At 47.1% G+C, this 17,975-nt stretch overlaps 1 protein-coding gene across 3 annotated transcripts in view; it reads left to right on the top strand.

The window, feature by feature from the left end:
- The window catches only part of LOC139752793 (uncharacterized), a 361,216-nt gene that overhangs the window by 299,688 nt on the left and 43,553 nt on the right, over nucleotides 1–17,975 (top strand). For 2 of the 3 annotated variants that reach the window (XM_071668710.1, XM_071668709.1), the window contains exon 2: nucleotides 3,355–3,439. The exons of the other annotated variant lie outside the window; for it this stretch is intronic. The gene's annotated coding sequence lies outside the window, so the exon portion shown is untranslated. The remainder of the gene's footprint in view (nucleotides 1–3,354; nucleotides 3,440–17,975) is intronic. 3 annotated transcript variants of the gene reach the window in all.

The raw sequence follows: 17,975 nt of genomic DNA, 5'->3' as shown, positions 1-17,975 counted from the left end.
AAGTTCATTCGAAAGCGGCTGGTTATTCGTATTGATGGATGTAACAGGTTGGGTCCCCAGCATGTCAGGCTGGTGTGAATCTTACCCAGAACAACATTTTGAGGAGTTTCAAGGTGACCTGAGTACAATTGATTGAGATTTTTACGTGTCTCAGTAATTATGATATTTTGCTCTGAGTGGTGATGGACCTCTCGTACGTATTCTTAACTCGGTCTTTTCACCGGTTTTGCGTGGTGATATATGCTCACTGTGGTATTTTTTTTTTTTTTTTCTAAAGGGAGCAAGTACTTTGAAGGGTATTTGGCTGGGTTATCAGTGTTCAGTATATCATCTACACAGTCAGCTGTACTTATTTGATTGCTCGAAGTAGTGAGGTGTTTCGATGATATGCCGATGTATTGGGCTCGTTTTAATATTCCCGTTTCCCCTCTAGTGTTGGGCATGGGACGACATCTTCCGCCGTGAACTTGGAAATATTAACAGGATGTTCTGTATATGTCACCCTCCTATGCTGATATATTTATTGTACGCTCTGTACTTGCCTCCACCTGTTCCAAGCCACGTACCCTTTATACATAATTGAAATGCTTTACCTCTGTACAACTAACAGATGAATATGCTAAGTTCCATTATCCGTGGTAATTTCGGTGACTTGAAAAATTCCGTCAATAGATAGGTTATTTTTTTTGTGTCCATTGTCTTTTCTGCTGAGCATCTGATTCTGTGTGTACGTATGATGTGCCTCACGTCCTGGGATCCGACCGAGCACTGGTTGGTGCAAGGCGATTGTGGTGGCGGAGGATGGTCATGGGAGGTTAGTGTGGGACGTATCGTGGTGGTGGTGAGTGAGTCTGGTAGGGTGATGCTGGGGGGGTGCTGGGTCGCGACCTCAGCTCTCGCTGTGGCCAGCTGGGTAGTACCTCACTCCAACGGTTCGGAATACGTCCGTTGCCTTGGTGTCTGCGCTGAGGCGACCACAGCCCTTGATGTAGACCCCTAGAGAGAGAGAGAGAGAGAGAGAGAGAGAGAGAGAGAGAGAGAGAGAGAGAGAGAGAGACTAGTTCAATGGTAATCTAATTTGTATATCTCTCTTCACAATCAAATTTATGAGAGGTAGGCATTCTTGTGTGTGCAGATGGTGGGTCTGACAAGGCGTAATGCAAGGATCAGGGTAGGGAGAGAGAGAGAGAGAGAGAGAGAGAGAGAGAGAGAGAGAGAGAGAGAGAGAGAGAGAGTTCAGGTCGGCATGTTCACCTATAGGCGACCCGAGAGCGCCGCTGATACACGTCCTAGCCCATCGAAGGTTGGAGGAGGAGGTGGTGTGTGTGTGTGTGTGTGTGTGTGTGTGTGTGTGTTTGTGTGTGTTGGCTACTTTGAAGTTTGAATTTTTTCCTTGAATTTTTTCCTTTTTTTTGTCTGCTTGCATTCATTTTTCTGCTGTGAATCGTTGTCCCGTGTTTAATGCTTGCATGTAGAGGCGTGCGTGTCCAGGCGGTTGGGAGGGGACGGGGGGAGGGGGTGTTAATCTTGTCATGGGTCGTGTTGGTCGTCCCCACTTGGACAGTGTGGTTGGTGCGTGTCGTGCTGGTCGTTCCCTCTTCCTGTTTATACAGTTGAGTCATAGCAGTCGTTGGCGAGCCGGGGACCCCCTTATAAAGGAGAGAGAGAGAGAGAGAGAGAGAGAGAGAGAGAGAGAGAGAGAGAGAGAGAGAGAGAGAGAGAGAGAGTAACAGGAGATCGTAGCTCAGTCATTGTTGAGATTGGGTTGTAAAGTTGCTCGGGTTAAGGAAGACTCTTTCAGAAGTGACGGTCAGAAAAGGGGAGTCGATCCTGTTTAATGCGATGCTACACGGTGTCAAATGCTGTACAGTATGACACTATAGTTAAGAGGAGATCAACGGTACTAACTGATTACTGAAGGATATTCCGTATGCTGAAAGACAAGTGTATTAAGTGGATAAAAACAGAGATTGGTTGACTCAAAGGGGCATTACATAGTGAGGTATGAGAGGTGTGGGTTTAGAGGAAATCAGGAAATCATTTGACCTAGATGGTGGACATTGATGTAAGCCATCGTTGAAAGAGGATTCACTGTTCAACGGTGATTTGAATAACGGGTAAGATTTCAGTTGGCGGACGCGCGTTTCTGAGGACTATTTTGTGGTCTAGTCTTGTGTAATCGCTGTTGGCCGCTGGAGAGTGATTAAAGATGATGGGGGATTTTTCTTTTTCGCTCTTAAAACCTATCTTTTGGTATTTCATAACTCATTGGTGAGGTTATGAGGGAGAGGGGAAGTGTGGGATTATATACTAAATGATTAATGTCAAAATACCAGAAAATATAAAACATAATTATCTTCCTGTTTTAACGCCATAGGTGACTTGTGGGTTCTGTTATTGGAGAAAATTAATCATTTATGAAAACATCTACGACGGCATGAATCATTTGGTTCAGAAGGTAAACAATGATTTCAGACGTCTATTTAGATCTAAGAATCTGACCCTCAGTGGGGTAGATCTTATATGAATTACTTCCGGCCCTCTTATCTACATAGACATCTGAACTCACCCAACATTGTTACCTACATTCAGTCAGACACAAAGGTTACGTCGTATGCACTGGGGCGTTCAGTGGAATGCATTAATACCAATGGAACTATGGCAGTGCAAGACCCACAGGCAAATTTTCTCTTATTACAGCTTTATTCAGTTTGTATATCGACTCACAAACCGGATAAAGCTCTGTACCATCCGAACAAGCGCCAGGACGGTCAGCATTTTAATTGGCTTGTTAGCGCGAGGACAGCATATGACGTCGCGAATAGACGTAGTTTTCTAGGTACTAGATTTTGACGAAAGTGTTTCAAGTGCATTTTTGTTGTGCTGCCAACCCCCTTAATATTTCCCTCCATTTTATAGCCTTACTCACTTTACACTTTAGGAGGAGAACTTGAAATTGATGGAGTTTGGGGTGCTACACTTAAAATCCCTCGTTCTCCATCATCTCCACACAGCGTAAAGAATCCTTTCATACCACTTGCGTCAAAATCCATCATGTAGAACAACGTGCGTCCGTAAACGGAAAAATTACCGGGTTGCGACACCTCGAGAAAACCGACAGACAGTAAGAGCGAACGTAAGAAGTTACAATACCTTTTACGACACAACTCGAGTAATTGGGAGCTGTGACGTGAATGACGAAAATTGAAGCAGAAAGAAGAGAGAAAAGAAAGAAAATAGCTGACGACTAATTAAACAATTTGCTGGTAAGTATCAAATTTGGACTTTTTGTAACCATCTTATTTTTATAATTTATTCCAACAAAAGCTAATTTCTGTATTTTGTATTTTTCAGGTTTGTATCTACGGCTGTGACGTCATCAGTGGTGGTTGACGCGATTGTGGTTGACGAATCTCGTTGCTGGAATTGTGGTTGACTGGTGAGTGGTAATAAGGGCCTATAACTGGCCGTGACGCGTGCACTTTTTTCAAGCCTGGGTTATACAGTTAAGTCGCTGGCAGCTCTTAGAGTAGCAAGTCTTTCATGTTGTGGTTGGCGGATGAGCCTTATGTCGTAGCGGCCATTGGATCCAACTCGCCTCATTTTTACACGTTTAAAAGTCAGTATGATGTAGCCGGATGGGAGGGAGGTAGGGAGGTGCTGTTATGAGACAGTGAGGAGGACTTTGGGATGAGAAACGACTAAGATCTATACTTGGGAATGACCTGCGTGGAAGGGAAAGATGGTAGGGACAGTAGGTGTGATAGCAGAGTTGTGAGGGGAGGAGGGAGGGCGATATAGCATTATATTGCTGGGGAGGAGTTGGGGATGATGTGGTATTAGGAGGAGTGTAGGAGGGTTGGGGAATGTGGTGGGGATGGATGGAAGGGGGATGAGGAGAGTAGGGTGCAAGGAGGAGGGTTATAGAGGACAGGAGTGGGAGGGGAGTTGGGGATATGTGTTACAGGGAGGGATAGAGTGTAGGGGAGGGTGATGGAGGAGGTGGGGAGGAGGAGGAGGAGGGATGGTTTATATTTAGAGGTGGTGGTGGTGATAGTCATAATGGGTTGAAGAGGAGGGCGCTCAGTGGTCTGTAGTGGTGCTGATAACATAGGCTCCCGTCGGGCCGCGACCCTCGCCACCACCACTGTCAACCACCACTCTTCCCATGACCTGCCATTCCCCCCTTTCTTCCCCATCAACACTCCCTAACCTACCACCACCATTCCCCTTCCCCCTGACCTGCAACCACCAATCACCACCCTGCCAGACCTGACACCACCACAACCACAACCCTCAGAAACATTACTGTGTAACACAGCCAGAGGCCCCCATCCCTGGGCCGTTGGTGCACTCTGTGTGTGTGTGCACTCTGGATCCCTTTTGGCGCCACCGCCCACAGGATGGGCAGGAGTGTTCAATAAATTCACCGTTCTTGCGGCATAAATCAATCAGAGCCCCTGACCTACCACCAGCGCCACCACTCTCCCTGACCTACCACCATCACCAGCACTCTCCCTGACCTACCACAACCAGCACTCTTCCCTGACCCACCATCGCCACTGCCACTCCCGCAAACCCATCCCCAACATCCTCCCAGACCCACCACTACCACCAACCCAAACCCACCACTACCACCATTGTCCCGGATCTACCACCACCACCCTCCCAGACCCACCACTAGCAACCACCCAGACCCACCACTACCACCATTCTCCCGGATCTATCACACCACTACCACCACTACCACTCTCTATTATCTGCCCTGACCTACCACCACCACCGCAGCTCTCCCTGACCTACACCACCACCACAGTTCTTTGTGACCTGTCTCTACCACTCCCTGACATACACCCACTACTGCTACCAACACTCTCCCCAGACCTGCCCCCACCACCACCACCACTGCCTCTGCCACTCTGGCCATGTCGTAACTCTCCCTGCTCTCCTCTCCCAGTAGAAACAAACATCCCGTCTGCTCATGCATGGTAACCACGCAATATATATATATATATATATATATATATATATATATATATATATATATATATATATATATATATATATATATATTATGGGATGCTTTCATTGGTTGTCTCTTACCTCCTCATCCATTTCCTTAACCACCCTCCCTTTCACCCCCTCTTCATTTCCCCCCTTTCCCCATTTTCTCCCCCTACCTGCTCTTCGTCTTACCTTTATCCCCTTTGCATTGCATGTCCCTGGGTGTTACCTACGAGGCGTCGTAGATGTAGGTAGGTAGGTAAGCCGTGTAGGAAAGGCAAGAGGGCTTCTTGTGGCCACTTTCCATCTGGCCTTCTTAAGGAACCTTGGGAGAGGAGGCTCTTCTCCCTCCTCTCCTCCCCTTTTCCTTTTTTTTAAAGACACTGGGAGTAGTTGTTTTTCGTTTAGTTTTAAGGGATCGTTGTACTATTTCCATTTAAGGGTTCTGTGAGGGCTTCCCTTTTTCTTCCGATAATGTGAAAGTTTGCGTCTTTCGGGTAAGGGTTTTTCTGCCGTCTTGTGTTTCTTGACTTGAAGATGCCTCACATAAGCAACGTAGTAATATATATATATATATATATATATATATATATATATATATATATATATATATATATATATATATATATTGAGGGTATTTACCGAAGGTCTTCTTTATTGTACGAGTGTGGTTAAGTCATCGTATATTTATACTTCCATTGAAATTTGAAAAAGGTGTTCGTCGTCACTTACTGAAGTTGTGTGTGTACATATTACTAGTAGAAAGGTTGTTTGTCAGTAGTAAAACCTAAAGGGAAACATACCTTAGCGGTTTTGAATTCAGGCATTTGAAACGAGAGCATTTGGCAACCTTTTTATCTTCTCCCTCCTCCTTCCCCTCTCCGCCGTCTCCGTCTCACTCCCTCCCCATCCCCCCACTAAGGACCACTACTCAACCCCCTCTCCTTCCCTCCCACTATTCCCCCACCCCGACATAGACGCTCAGCTGTTCGAGGTATGTTTACAAACGCACGTGATTCCTGGCCGTGTTCAGAGGAGGAAGTTTAGCCATAACACTGTGGTTGACCTGGTTGTTTATTGGTGAGGGGAGGGCTGGTTGTGTGTAGTGGTGGTGGTGGTGGTGGTAAGGGGTTTTTGCGTATTGGTGGTTGTGAGTGGGAGTTCTTTATCGGAGGGGGATGTATGGTTGTGTTTGGTGATGGGGGTTGGTTGTGTATTGGTAGGGGAGGCATGGTTGTGTGTAGTGGCGGGGTGGTGGTGGTTGGTTGTTGGTTAGAAGGGCAGGTTGTGTCGGGTGCTGGAGGAGTGTCTGATAGTGTGGGGTTGTTTGCCAGTCGGGGAGTAATTGTTGTATGAGTGGTGGGGGGTTGTTGTTTATTGGTGGGGTGGTCATGGTTGTCAGTGGTAGAGAGTGTTTGCTTATAAATTGAGGGAGAGGGAGGGGGCTGGTTGTGATTAAGTGGTACGTGTGTATTGGTAGAGAAGAATAGTTGTTTGCTGGTGTGGGATGGGGCGGGAGAAGGGGGATTTGTTTACCGAACGGGATTGAATAGAGATGGCTTGTTGTTCGGAGGGGATAATTGTTATATCCCTGATCGTTAAGAGTGAGACGACTCTCCAAGCATAACAAGAGACGAGGATGAAATTCCTGTGTTATTTGGCAAGGCCTTCGGCAGGAGGAGGGAGCCGGCTGATCCGTCTGGCTGGCTGGTGGCGGGTCTGGTAGGCCTACACGCAGACCACAGGAGCGCGCGGGGGTAGGCCTCGCTTGCTAAACCTACAGAGGGGTCCTTAGGTCTATATCAGCCAAGCCTTTTGAGACCACCTGCGGGGGGTTGGGTGTCAGTGTCCACACACACACACACACACACACACACACACACACCACACACCACACACACATACACAAATACACTCACTGTATAGTTGTATGATATTATGGAATATTCTAAAGGTAAGGCCCCACGAAATGTAAAAATCCCTCCCCGTACAAATGAGTAGTTACACCCGGCTTAAGCTTGGGTTGTGTTTATGTGTGTAAATATCACATATATACATTATTAAGTGACATTAAAGACCTTCTCCACGTAAAACACAAATGGTAAATTACAGTCTGAACAATGCTGGGAATATACCTGTTGCTTTCGCTGACCTCAACAAGCTCAGAGCTTCTGGTACTTGACGGTATTCATCCTTTTTCAGTGTTGCTCGTAGAAGTTTGGTGTTAATGTACAAGGGTACAACTTATGTAACACCTGGACAGCGGTCATGATTATTTAGAAGTGTTAAAATGAAAACGAAATGCCTCTTACGTAACTGACTGTGGAAGATTAGATTTGAAAGAAACATTTCTGTGGCTTTTCGTCCAGCGCTCGAGTAAGCATTTTTAAACGTGTCGCAGCCGACGGCCACGTGATAGAAGCACCAGAGATGAGTTAGAGCTTACAGCATCTTAGATCCTCCTACGTGAAGGCTTGAGAGAGTCGTAGAATCAGCCTCTAGTATCGTAGATCGCCCTTTGTTACCTCACAAGTGCCCTAGTCGGGTACACAGCGTTCTAGGACTTCCTGGATAACACAGCATCTACAGAGTGGCCTGGAGTCATTGCCGCTCTCGTACATATTGCTAGGAAACTCTTAAAGCTCCCCAGGGTAATTTCTAGTGTCCTAGCATCGAATTAGAAGGAATTAAAGGTGTTCTAGAATAACTGGCGACCAGTGTGTGTGTGTGTGTGTGTGTGTGTGTGTGTGTGTGTGTGTGCTCTAGATTTTAGCTCTCTTCACCTATGTTATTTCTAAAATAGAACCGACGATCCAGTTTTAGACTGCATCATCCTCGGCGAGCCCTGGTGTAAGTTGATGTAAATGGATGAGAAAGACTGAAAAAAAGAAGGAAGGAAAGTGTAATTATGAAAGAAGGATGCCAAGAAAAGATAAAGAAAATGGATGAAGATAAAGTAGGAGGAGGGAAAGGGAGGCTAGAACAGAAGATGGGAAAGGAGACACAAGGTGGGTGGAAGAGATGACGGTGTGTGTACAGTGTGAGGGAAGACGCCATGATTATATAGGGCATCTGCTGAAGGCGTGTGTGACCAGAGGTAAAGGGATTAGAGCGTTGGTTAACGTTACTAGCCAGGAGAACGCTAACTGTAGCGAAGGTAATATCATTAATGCTGATGGTAGAAGGGAGAAGTGTTTTGGCTGTTTCCTCGAGGGGGTTGGGAAAGGAGGGGGGGGGGGGGGGTTTAAGGGTTATCTTTTGAAGGGGTTAAGGAGACGAGTCACCTGGGGTGCTAGTGGTCGCGTGAGGTGGTTGAAGGGTTGAAGTGGGGGGAGTTGTGGTGAAGGAGGTGTAAGGGGAGGTTTTGAAGTGTGGGGGAGTTATGGCATGTGACGTGGTTAAGGGATTTCTCTAGGGAGGTATTGTGGTGAGAGTGGTACAAGTGGAGGTGGTGGAGGTATTGTGGTGAGGCTGGTGCAAGTGGAGGTGGTGGAGGGATTCATGTGGTAGGACTTACGTTGAAGGAGATGCATGGAGGAGGAGGAGGGAGAGGTTGATGGATTGGAGTGGGTAGGAAGATAAGATGCTGAGGAGACGATGGAAAGATTGAAGTTGGGGGAGTTGAATTGAGGAAGTGCTGGGGAAGGCGATAGAGGGATTGCAGTGGGGCAGTAGTGGTGGTGATGACGCTGGGAGAGGCGTTAGAGGGATTTTCAAGGGGGACAGGGGTATGGTGAGGGAAGATAGGGGTACAAAGGGATTAGGACGAGTAGGATGCTGCTTTGAAGGAGGAGGGAGTAGGAGAGGAGGCGATTGCAAGGGAAATGGGTTGAGGAAATTAGAAGGCACGAATGGAGAGGGGGAGGGAGGGAGGGAAGGGCGTGGTGTGTGGTAGTCATAGCAATAGGGAGTGTGCGTGAGGGAGAGATGGAGTGAAACACTGATTTTTGCCTCAAGAACAGTGAGTAATTTATTGTCCACTCCTACCCATTTTCTGGGCGGCTTTACAGAAGGGAATACGGACTGCATGAAAGGTCCAGAGACTGAACCTTAGCGACTGAATTATATAACATGTTACATGATGCATGAACTACTTGCAGTAGAGGAAGTTAGGGTTGCTCTCAAGTATCGGGAGTACAGCACCAGGATGAACTGCTGAAGCGACTCTTGTTGTACATGAAAAACTAACTGTGAATTCTTTGATTTTACAAGTCAATGCACATGCTGTTTGCAGGATGTGGGTGTAAAGGCTGATGGCAAAGTTCTGCATGTTAACATACCTGTTCAGTATCAGCAGGAGAGGGCAAACTCCCAGGCGTATCTGTACCCCTAGCCTGAGTAGGGTCATAATGTCGGGGTGTTCAGGGAGCCCTATATGTAGCGTTCTTGCATGTTGTGGTGGGAAATGGATCGGCTCGTGTCCATTACCATTCGTCGTAAGTTCTAAACATTTTGGTCATATTCTATGTAGATTATTATTCGCAAGCCACATGCGATAGGTAGACTCCAACTTTAGTCAAACTCACCCTTGGACGCATGAATTACGGCAAAATCGTCAGTCCAGTCATGCATTATGGGCCTAGTTTGGGAAGGAATCCAGAATGATTCTGTTATGCCTATATCCTGCTTCCGTCGCCAGCATAGTACAATCATGCTGAGAGGAATTTAATGTTGTTAATGAAAAGAGGAAATCACTTGGGGAATATGATTGTGTGTTATGTAGATTTCCATTTGTGTGTGTGTGTGTGTGTGTGTGTGTGTGTGTGTGTGTGTGTGTAGCGTGTTATATAAAAAATACGTAAATGCGCACATATATCGAGCGTGTTTGTAAGTTGTTTACGTAAATTGCTGGTTTATTTAGAAGCCCTGAGGTGTGTGTGTGTGTGTGTGTGTGTGCGCGTCGACCCGGCCCAGCCCGGCCCGTTGATGTTTACATTCCCCAGTACTATTGTGTCGTTCCCGGCCAAGACTTACACTGGGAAGGTGTCACCTTGGCCCCTGGGGAACGCCTGTCGCCTATACCCGTAGGGATCAGTCAGTCGCAGGAACACGAACACACACACACACACACACACACACACCACACACACACACTGTATGATATACTGATGATAAAGCAATAAATTCGGCTTAATCTTTGGAGTTCATAATAATAAAGCTCTGATAAGTAGCTTTATTAATGGGTTGGAATTTACAGAGTAGCAAGAGCGGGTTGTATTTATGAGTTACATCAAGAATACAGCGACACCAGGCTGTATGCATGAGCTACAGATAATAAAGCAGTGGCACCAAGGTCTGTGGATGAGTATCGAGGAATAAAGCAGCTCCCCCAAGCGTTAGTCATTGTACAGACTTTACTTATGAGTTGAAAATGATAAAGATTGCAGCAGGCTCTCTGAAATCATGGATATTATAAATCACATTAGAAATGTATGAGTAATGTGTGCTTCGATACACGTCAGTAAGGTACGCGCTTTATTGACAGGAAGTATAAAGAACGGTTATGCATGCTTTATCAGTAAGGTGAGAATCGTAAAAAATTTTACTTATATGCGCAAATATAGATCGAATAAACGTACAAACGGACGAGGGCAAGAAATTCGCTTTTATTACCATTATAAACATTACGAACTTGGGGGTAAAAGTATTATTGCTCCTATCACGTAAACGGTGCTTTAGGGACTAATAAGTATGTTCCCCCTTGTTTACCAAATGGCGTCCTAGCTACGTCTCTTCGTTGTATATCAACTGTAAGTTGTATTTCTCTCTTGTGTCTTCCCTGATGATGTGATTATTACACGAAAGTGCACTGGTGACACTTACCGTGTTTCATTAACCCCACTGGACTCTAGGAATATATATATATATATATATATATATATATATATATATATATATATATATATATATATATATATATATATATATTCACTAGTATGGGATCCAATGATCTCTAATAGACGCGTCATGTGATTTTTTTTTCCTCCTGTGAATTATGGGTCATCTGTTGTCATCGTTCTATATCCTTTTATTAGCGTATGATCGTTGCCAGCCAGCGAGAACTCTTTTATACATTTCTCCTTTGACATTGACGTGAGGGTTGACAGATGAATAATGGATGGGTTGCATGAGGTGGCTGGATCCGAACCCCCGTCTTCCTTACCACTTGTGAGGGGTGGCACATCAACACTGCTGGCATTAAAAAAAGAAAACTGTTTATCATGCCTTATGTAACTTGCGTGTTTGTGTGTGTGTGTGTGTGTGTGTGTGTGTGTGTGTGTGTGTGTGTATGTGTGTGTGTGTGTGTGTGTCTTTAGGAATGATGTGAGCATAATACGACATTTGCATTTGTTTATGGTACTGTAATTCAACTTCGATTGGCTTTAATGTCTGAGGGTAGGCTGGAGTAGCGTTTTTGTTGTTACGATATGCAGTGGGGAGGGGGGTTTGGTGACTGATGAGGAGGGGGTAGGAATGTGAGGAGGGGGAATGGTGATTAGTATTGATATGTTACGAGGAGCTTAGAGGGGGAGGGGGACGATTAATGTTGGGGTGTGAGGTATGCTTGTTTTTAGACCTGTTGATATTTTTTGGCAGGGAAGTGTTATGTGTTGTGCGTGTGGGGGCGGGGGGGAGAGGGTGGAGTGGGACCCTGGTTGTGAGGGTTGGGGTGGAGGAAGGGGATGTGAGGGTTGGGGTGGAGTAAGGGGCTGTGAGGGTTGGGGTGGAGGAAGGGGCTGTGAGGGTTGGGGTGGAGTAAGGGGCTGTGAGGGTTGGGTGGAGTAAGGGGCTGTGAGGGTTCGAGTTTAGTGGGAGTTTGTGAGGGTTGGGGCGGAATGGGGAGGGTTGTGAGGGAATGTGAGGTGGGTACTGGCTCCGGAGGTTCACTGACCCACCGTCCTCATGCCCAAAGGAGAAAAAGTCTCAGTTTTCCCAGCTTGTTTTGACTAGTTGGCCCACTTCCGCCGCCAGCCTGTGTTGGATGTTGGAGTGTTGGGGGCAGTGGCGGAGCCGGGAGGGGAAGGTTGGGGGAGAGTCCTGATGGCTGGAGACCGGGAAGGGGTGGAGGCGGAAAGGAAGGAGGGGTGGGTGGAAGGGGGGGGGGGGGCGACGACGGGAGGGCTTCGGTAGAAAGTGTGAGTTTGAAGTAGTTTGGACCAAACTTTTATTTATATGATAGTTTGTGTTACAGTTGAACTTTGTCTGAAGAATTAGTTCGTCCTACTTCTGGGGGTCTGTGGTCTCTGCTGGTGGTATGTCCGTCTCCTTCCTTCTCCCTCATCCCGCCTTTATGCCTCCCCAGCCACCGTTTCTTCCTCCCCTGTTCCCATCCTGTCCCATCTTTCTGCCCACCAGGTCTTTGCTCCTCTCTCTCTCTCTCTCTCTCTCTCTCTCTCTCTCTCTCTCTCTCTCTCTCTCTCTCTCTCTCTCTCTCTCTGGATTATCCACTCTTATTCCCATCCCTTTCTCCGACCTTTTCCTCTCCTCTTCTCTCTCCTGCACCTCTCATCCCCCCAGCAGCTCTGCTCCTCCTCCGCCAGGAGACACCTACCCGGTCGGCTAGACACGTCGGAACCTGGGCCCGTCCTTTCGTCTTACACGTAGGCCTAGAGGCCAAGGCGGCCTCCAGCATGGGTGTAGGTAGGGGTGTGTAAGGTAAGGTTCCAGACCGACCTATGGAGGCAACAGACCTCCGAACCCATTGTATAGCGTACGTACGGATCGAATAGTGAAGGGGGGGGGGGGAGGATATTAACAACTCCGAAACCATCGTAAAGTATCAATGAGCAGTTGTGTATCCCTCAATTTACACACACACACACACGAACAAGCAACACACATTCATACCTACGTTTACTTTATCTCCTCTCCCTTCATCCTGTCCTTTCTCCCCACCCCTTCCTCTCTCTCTCTCTCTCTCTCTCTCTCTCTCTCTCTCTCTCTCTCTCTCTCTCTCTCTCTCTCCTTCCTTCTCACCCTCGTCTCCCACACGCTGAAGCCCAGCGAAGTAACTTCCAGCTTGGAGTTTTTTTTTTTTCAGTTCGTTACTTTTTACATGTTTTTTTGAGTTTTCCTTCTACTTTTTCTCCTATATTTTTGTACGAGGTTGGAGGAGAGGGAGACCCCTTGGTGGACTGGCTACACTGGTCTGTGGCTTCCTCAGGCTTACAGAGGTTGTCACATTGGCAACACTGAGCTTGGTGGTCAGTCACAAGGAGGTCAGTGTGGTTGGACTTGTAAGTGGGGGGAAGGGGGGGGGATGAGTGGGCTAGGATGGCGGGTGGATGGATAGATGGGTGAATCCACTCACACCAAGTACTGTTGGTGTGAGTGGATTGGATAGGTGAATGGAAAGAGTGGATGGATAGTTGGGTGAATCCACTCACACCAAGTACTGTTGGTGCGAATGGATTGGATAGGTGGATGGAAAGAGTAGATGGTGTCTGAATGGAGTTATTGATGAGTAAGTGGGATTAACAGTGGCTGAACAGGGGTGATGAGTACTAGGTGGAGGATTAGGGCTGGTGAGTGGGTGCTGAGAGAGTAGAGCGTGCAGGAGAGAAATGGGACTGATGAATAGATGATGCTTGGAGTGGATAATGGATGGGTAAATTTGTGAGTGAGTCTAATTTTTCATTTGTTATCAGGTTGAGTGCCAGGGAAGGAGTGTATGGTCGATGCGTCACTTATTCATTCCTCGTTTCATTTGGTCATCTTAGCGGAAGAGAGGAGGTGGAGTTCCATCTGGCACTCACCAAGGGGGAATCGTTAACAGTCAGTTTACGGAGGACGGTTTTCTGTTCCTCTCTCTCTCTCTCTCTCTCTCTCTCTCTCTCTCTCTCTCTCTCTCTCTCTCTCTCTCTCTCTCTCTTCCCTTTTTTTTTAAATGTTTTTCTCCTCCCCCAAAGCTAACGAGGCTAACGATGGTTCCCTGGGGCTCTGTGTTTGTTTGGACAGCGTGGCTCAGCAGGGATCAGGCAGGCAGGAAGAGGTCAGACCCTGCCAACCAACCAGCTCGACCCCCTGGCGCTGCTGGTGGTGTGGGTTTGATAACACCCAGGTTGGTCAGCCTTTTTGTTTACGTAGACATTCGATCCGGTCCGGAAGTTCAGACAAGTGGCTCGTATCAAAATGCAGCCCCCCCCCCCCCCCCCCACCCCTCCCTCCAGCGTTTCTGAGCTTGCGACACTGTAAATCTGAGCTCGCAGGAGTTCATTTTTGACAGTGTGGTTGAGCGCACGATACGACTGGGTGAGTGGGGTTGGGATAGCAACACGCCAGAACCCAGTAGCAGCAGCAGTAGTAGGATGAGATCTCGACTTTCCCGTCGAAGAGTGAGACTTCGAAACAACCAACCTTCGAAGCTGTCTGAACTCACAAGGAGAGTTCAGTTCTATCACTTCTGATACAACCTTTTTTTTTTCTCTCTCTCTCGTGTTTAAAACCGGTTGTCATCTGAGAAGCCCCATCCTCGTCATGTAGCGACAGCAGAGCACGACCCCTCACACGGAAGAAGACTGAATGGTTGTCGTTCATTATCTCCTCTGATGTCGTGGTGTGGCGTGAGCGGTCGCCACCAGGAAAACTGTGATGGTCTGGTGATGGGGTTCTCTGAGGTCTTTCATGCTGGCTTTGGTGACGTCTGCGGCAGCAAGCCTCGTCTGAGAGCTCTTTAATTTGGGTGTTGGTGGCGGAATTGGCTGCAAGCCCGGCGTGTAATTGGTCGTCACGTTGTGGTGGAAATGCTGCAGAGGTTGATCCTTAATGAAGGCTGAATGAAAAAAAAAAAAAGTAAGAAGCCAAGTCTATATGTAACCCGAGTCAAGAAACAGATGCACCTTGTATCCTATCCTCCTTATGACCCCGACTTCCTTACCCCTCTCTCTCCCACTCTTCCTCGTCCCTCCTTTTTCTCTTTCCCCTCTTCCCTCCTCTCTCGCCTTCCCTTTTGCTCTCACGATCCTTGGGTATGATAGCCTGGCCTCAAACCTGACCCTTTTGGTGTGAGGTCAGAGGTCACGCTGTCATACCGAAGGACCATACCCGTATGTTTTCAAGGGAATGTACGCACAGGTTTTTATTAAGAGCCGTGTAAGCTGTAAACCATCCATGGTTTGGTCTGTGAAGTGAGGGGCGGTGTGTGTAAACACCCTTATACATAATCACGTCCCTCATGTGGTTACGTAATCCGAAACCATTATTGGGATTGGCCGTGTGGGTGTTGCTGGGATTGGCATGTCTGCAGCAGCAGCAGCAGCACCCTGGGTCTCCGTAGAGGCGAGGAAACGTAGGGTTTACGTAGTACATAGAAAAAAAAAACAAAAACGAAACAGGTGGTAGAACATCTCTTGACCCTCAACGAGGTCGTCTGACATGTGATTTTCCGATGCGAACTACGTTTCTATCCTGTGTGGATAAGGTTAAGATAGAACGACAGAAAGAAACGTAGATGAAGAAGGGAATTAGAGGCAGGTAGCGGAATAAAGGGAGAAAGAAGGTGGGGAAGGAAAGTCGAGAGAGAGAGAGAGATTAAAGAAACATTTAAGAAACGAAGATAAGCTGAATGAAAGCCGTCGTCGATGAGGGCCAGAATCGTCCCAGGGCCTATGTAACAGTCGCACGTATTGCTGTAGGAGGGTTAGTCAGCCGAGCAAAAACAGTGAATGAATTTCCGTACTGATTACCCTCAATGGGAGAAGCTGTTGGTTTTTAAGGCAATGGCTCAGGCCTGGGGTGGGTAAGGGCCCGTCAGTGGTGTCTCCCCCATCTTGGCATAATACACGTTGCCCCCGTTAATTATGGCTGGTGGGGTAGTGGGGGGGGGGGTGTAAATTATGGCTTTTAGCATTTCAAATGAGCGTCTTTAGATCATGGTTTGTTGACGTGTCGAGAGAGAGAGAGAGAGAGAGAGAGAGAGAGAGAGAGAGAGAGAGAGAGAGAGAGAGAGAGAGAGAGCAGCCAGGTGTTTTGATAGTCCCTAAACAGTTGAATGAGCAGTAAGTATTTATCATTGAGACTTTAAATCATCGATGGACGCCAATTAAAGTCACTTACCTTTGCTTTACCCCAACCAAAGCTTTCCCTTACCTAACCATTTCGTTTTGAGTGTCATAAAGGTAAGAATATAACAGGTTTAGGGCAAGGAGCAGAGGGACCGTCAGTTCTTCATGAACCAAGTCTTGGGTAAGAGGAAATGGGAGATTACTCGTATATGACCCCACAGCACGACGGTACGACCCCACAGCACAACACGACGGAATGACCCCACAGCACGACGGTACGACCCCACTGCACGACAGTACGACCCCACAGCTCAACGGGTCAATCTTTGGGTGTGATGACCCATTCTTTTGGCCTGTTCTGATCCTTTGGGGTTAGGTTGAAGGTCATGCATCATCTTACACTAAGGGTCGCACCATCATGGTGTGTAAGGGCTGTGTCTTCGTGCTCAGGGGTCGTGCCTCAAGGGTGTTAACGAGGAAACAAGACATAGACAGTTAAGAATGGCAGGTAAAATGGGTAGAAATGTGTGTTTGATAGATCTAAGACGTGAAGGATGATCAAGGGAACTGGACACTCGAGAATGAAAACTATGGACGAGCGAGGGAGAAAGAGGCTCAGGGGCGCAGATAGATAAAGGTGGTACTCACAGATAGACCATGAAGCAGATAGAGAAAGGTGATACTCACAGATAGACCATGAGGCAGATAGATAAAGATGGTACTCACAGATACACCATGAAGCAGATAGATGAAGCTGGTACTCACAGATAGACCATGAGGCAGATAGATAAAGATGGTACTCACAGATACACCATGAAGCAGATAGATGAAGCTGGTACTCACAGATAGACCATGAGGCAAATAGATGAAGCTGGTACTCACAGATACACCATGAGGCAGATAGATAAAGATGGTACTCACAGATAGACCATGAGGCAGATAGATGAAGCTGGTACTCACAGACAGACCATGAGGCAGATAGATAAAGGTGGTACTCACAGATAGACCATGAAGCAGATAGATAAAGCTGGTACTCACAGATAGACCAGGAAGGCAGATAGATAAAGGTGGTACTCACAGACAGACCAGGAAGGCAATGATGGGACGTACAGATACAAAGTTAATCTCTGAATTACTAAGAAATCGAGCTAGTTGAAAGAGATAGCAAATTGATGAGGTAAGGATGGTGGAGGAAAAGAGAAGTTAGTAGAGAGATAGATTGCGACAGAGATGAATAGGCGGTTAGCGAGATAGAGGAGGAAGCAGAGATACAGCAAAGTGGCATAGAGAGATACTGAAGGTGGCATAGAGAGATAGTAAGAGGTGGCCGAGAGATAAGGAAGGTGTCAATAAGGTAGCAAAAGTAAATGCCAGGCAAACAGACGGAAGGTGAAGATGTCAACAGTAAATGGAGATAAGAAGAGAAACGATAACAGCAGATTGACCCAAGATAACAGGATGTCGAGATGAAAAATGCAGATGGCCTATAAAGGTGGACATAGGGTGAACAGATCAATGGCGTGACCTGGTAAGGACAGATGACATAAGAGCTGTTGGTTTACGACGAGGTCATCTCCTGGATAACCGTAGGAATGATAAGGAAAGGAATAAATGGAGAGACAGTGGTATACCAGTAATGGCAGGTCTAGTAGGGACATGATTAGCCAGGGGGGGTGTTGGGTGGTTCCACAGTTGGCATCGCTAGTTAAAGGGCAGTTGTTTGGGTGATATCAGTAACTAAGTGCTGATACACAGGTGACGGCAGGTGAGTGTAGGTAGGCACGTGACATCAGCGGTTACGGGCGGGTATACTGGTGACGGCATCAAATAAGGGCAGGTGACTGAGCGGCTAAGGGCAAGCACATAGGTGACGTCAGTCACTTAAGGGCAGGTACACATGTGACATCAGGGCAGGTATACAGGTGACATCAACCTAAAAGGGCTGGCAGCTGAGCCAACAGAACCCTC

The sequence above is a fragment of the Panulirus ornatus genome, chromosome 13 (genome assembly GCF_036320965.1).
Source record: "Panulirus ornatus isolate Po-2019 chromosome 13, ASM3632096v1, whole genome shotgun sequence".
NCBI lineage: Eukaryota > Metazoa > Arthropoda > Malacostraca > Decapoda > Palinuridae > Panulirus > Panulirus ornatus.
The sequence above is the reverse complement of the archived record's forward strand: the minus strand, read 5'-3'. Positions and strand labels throughout refer to the sequence as shown.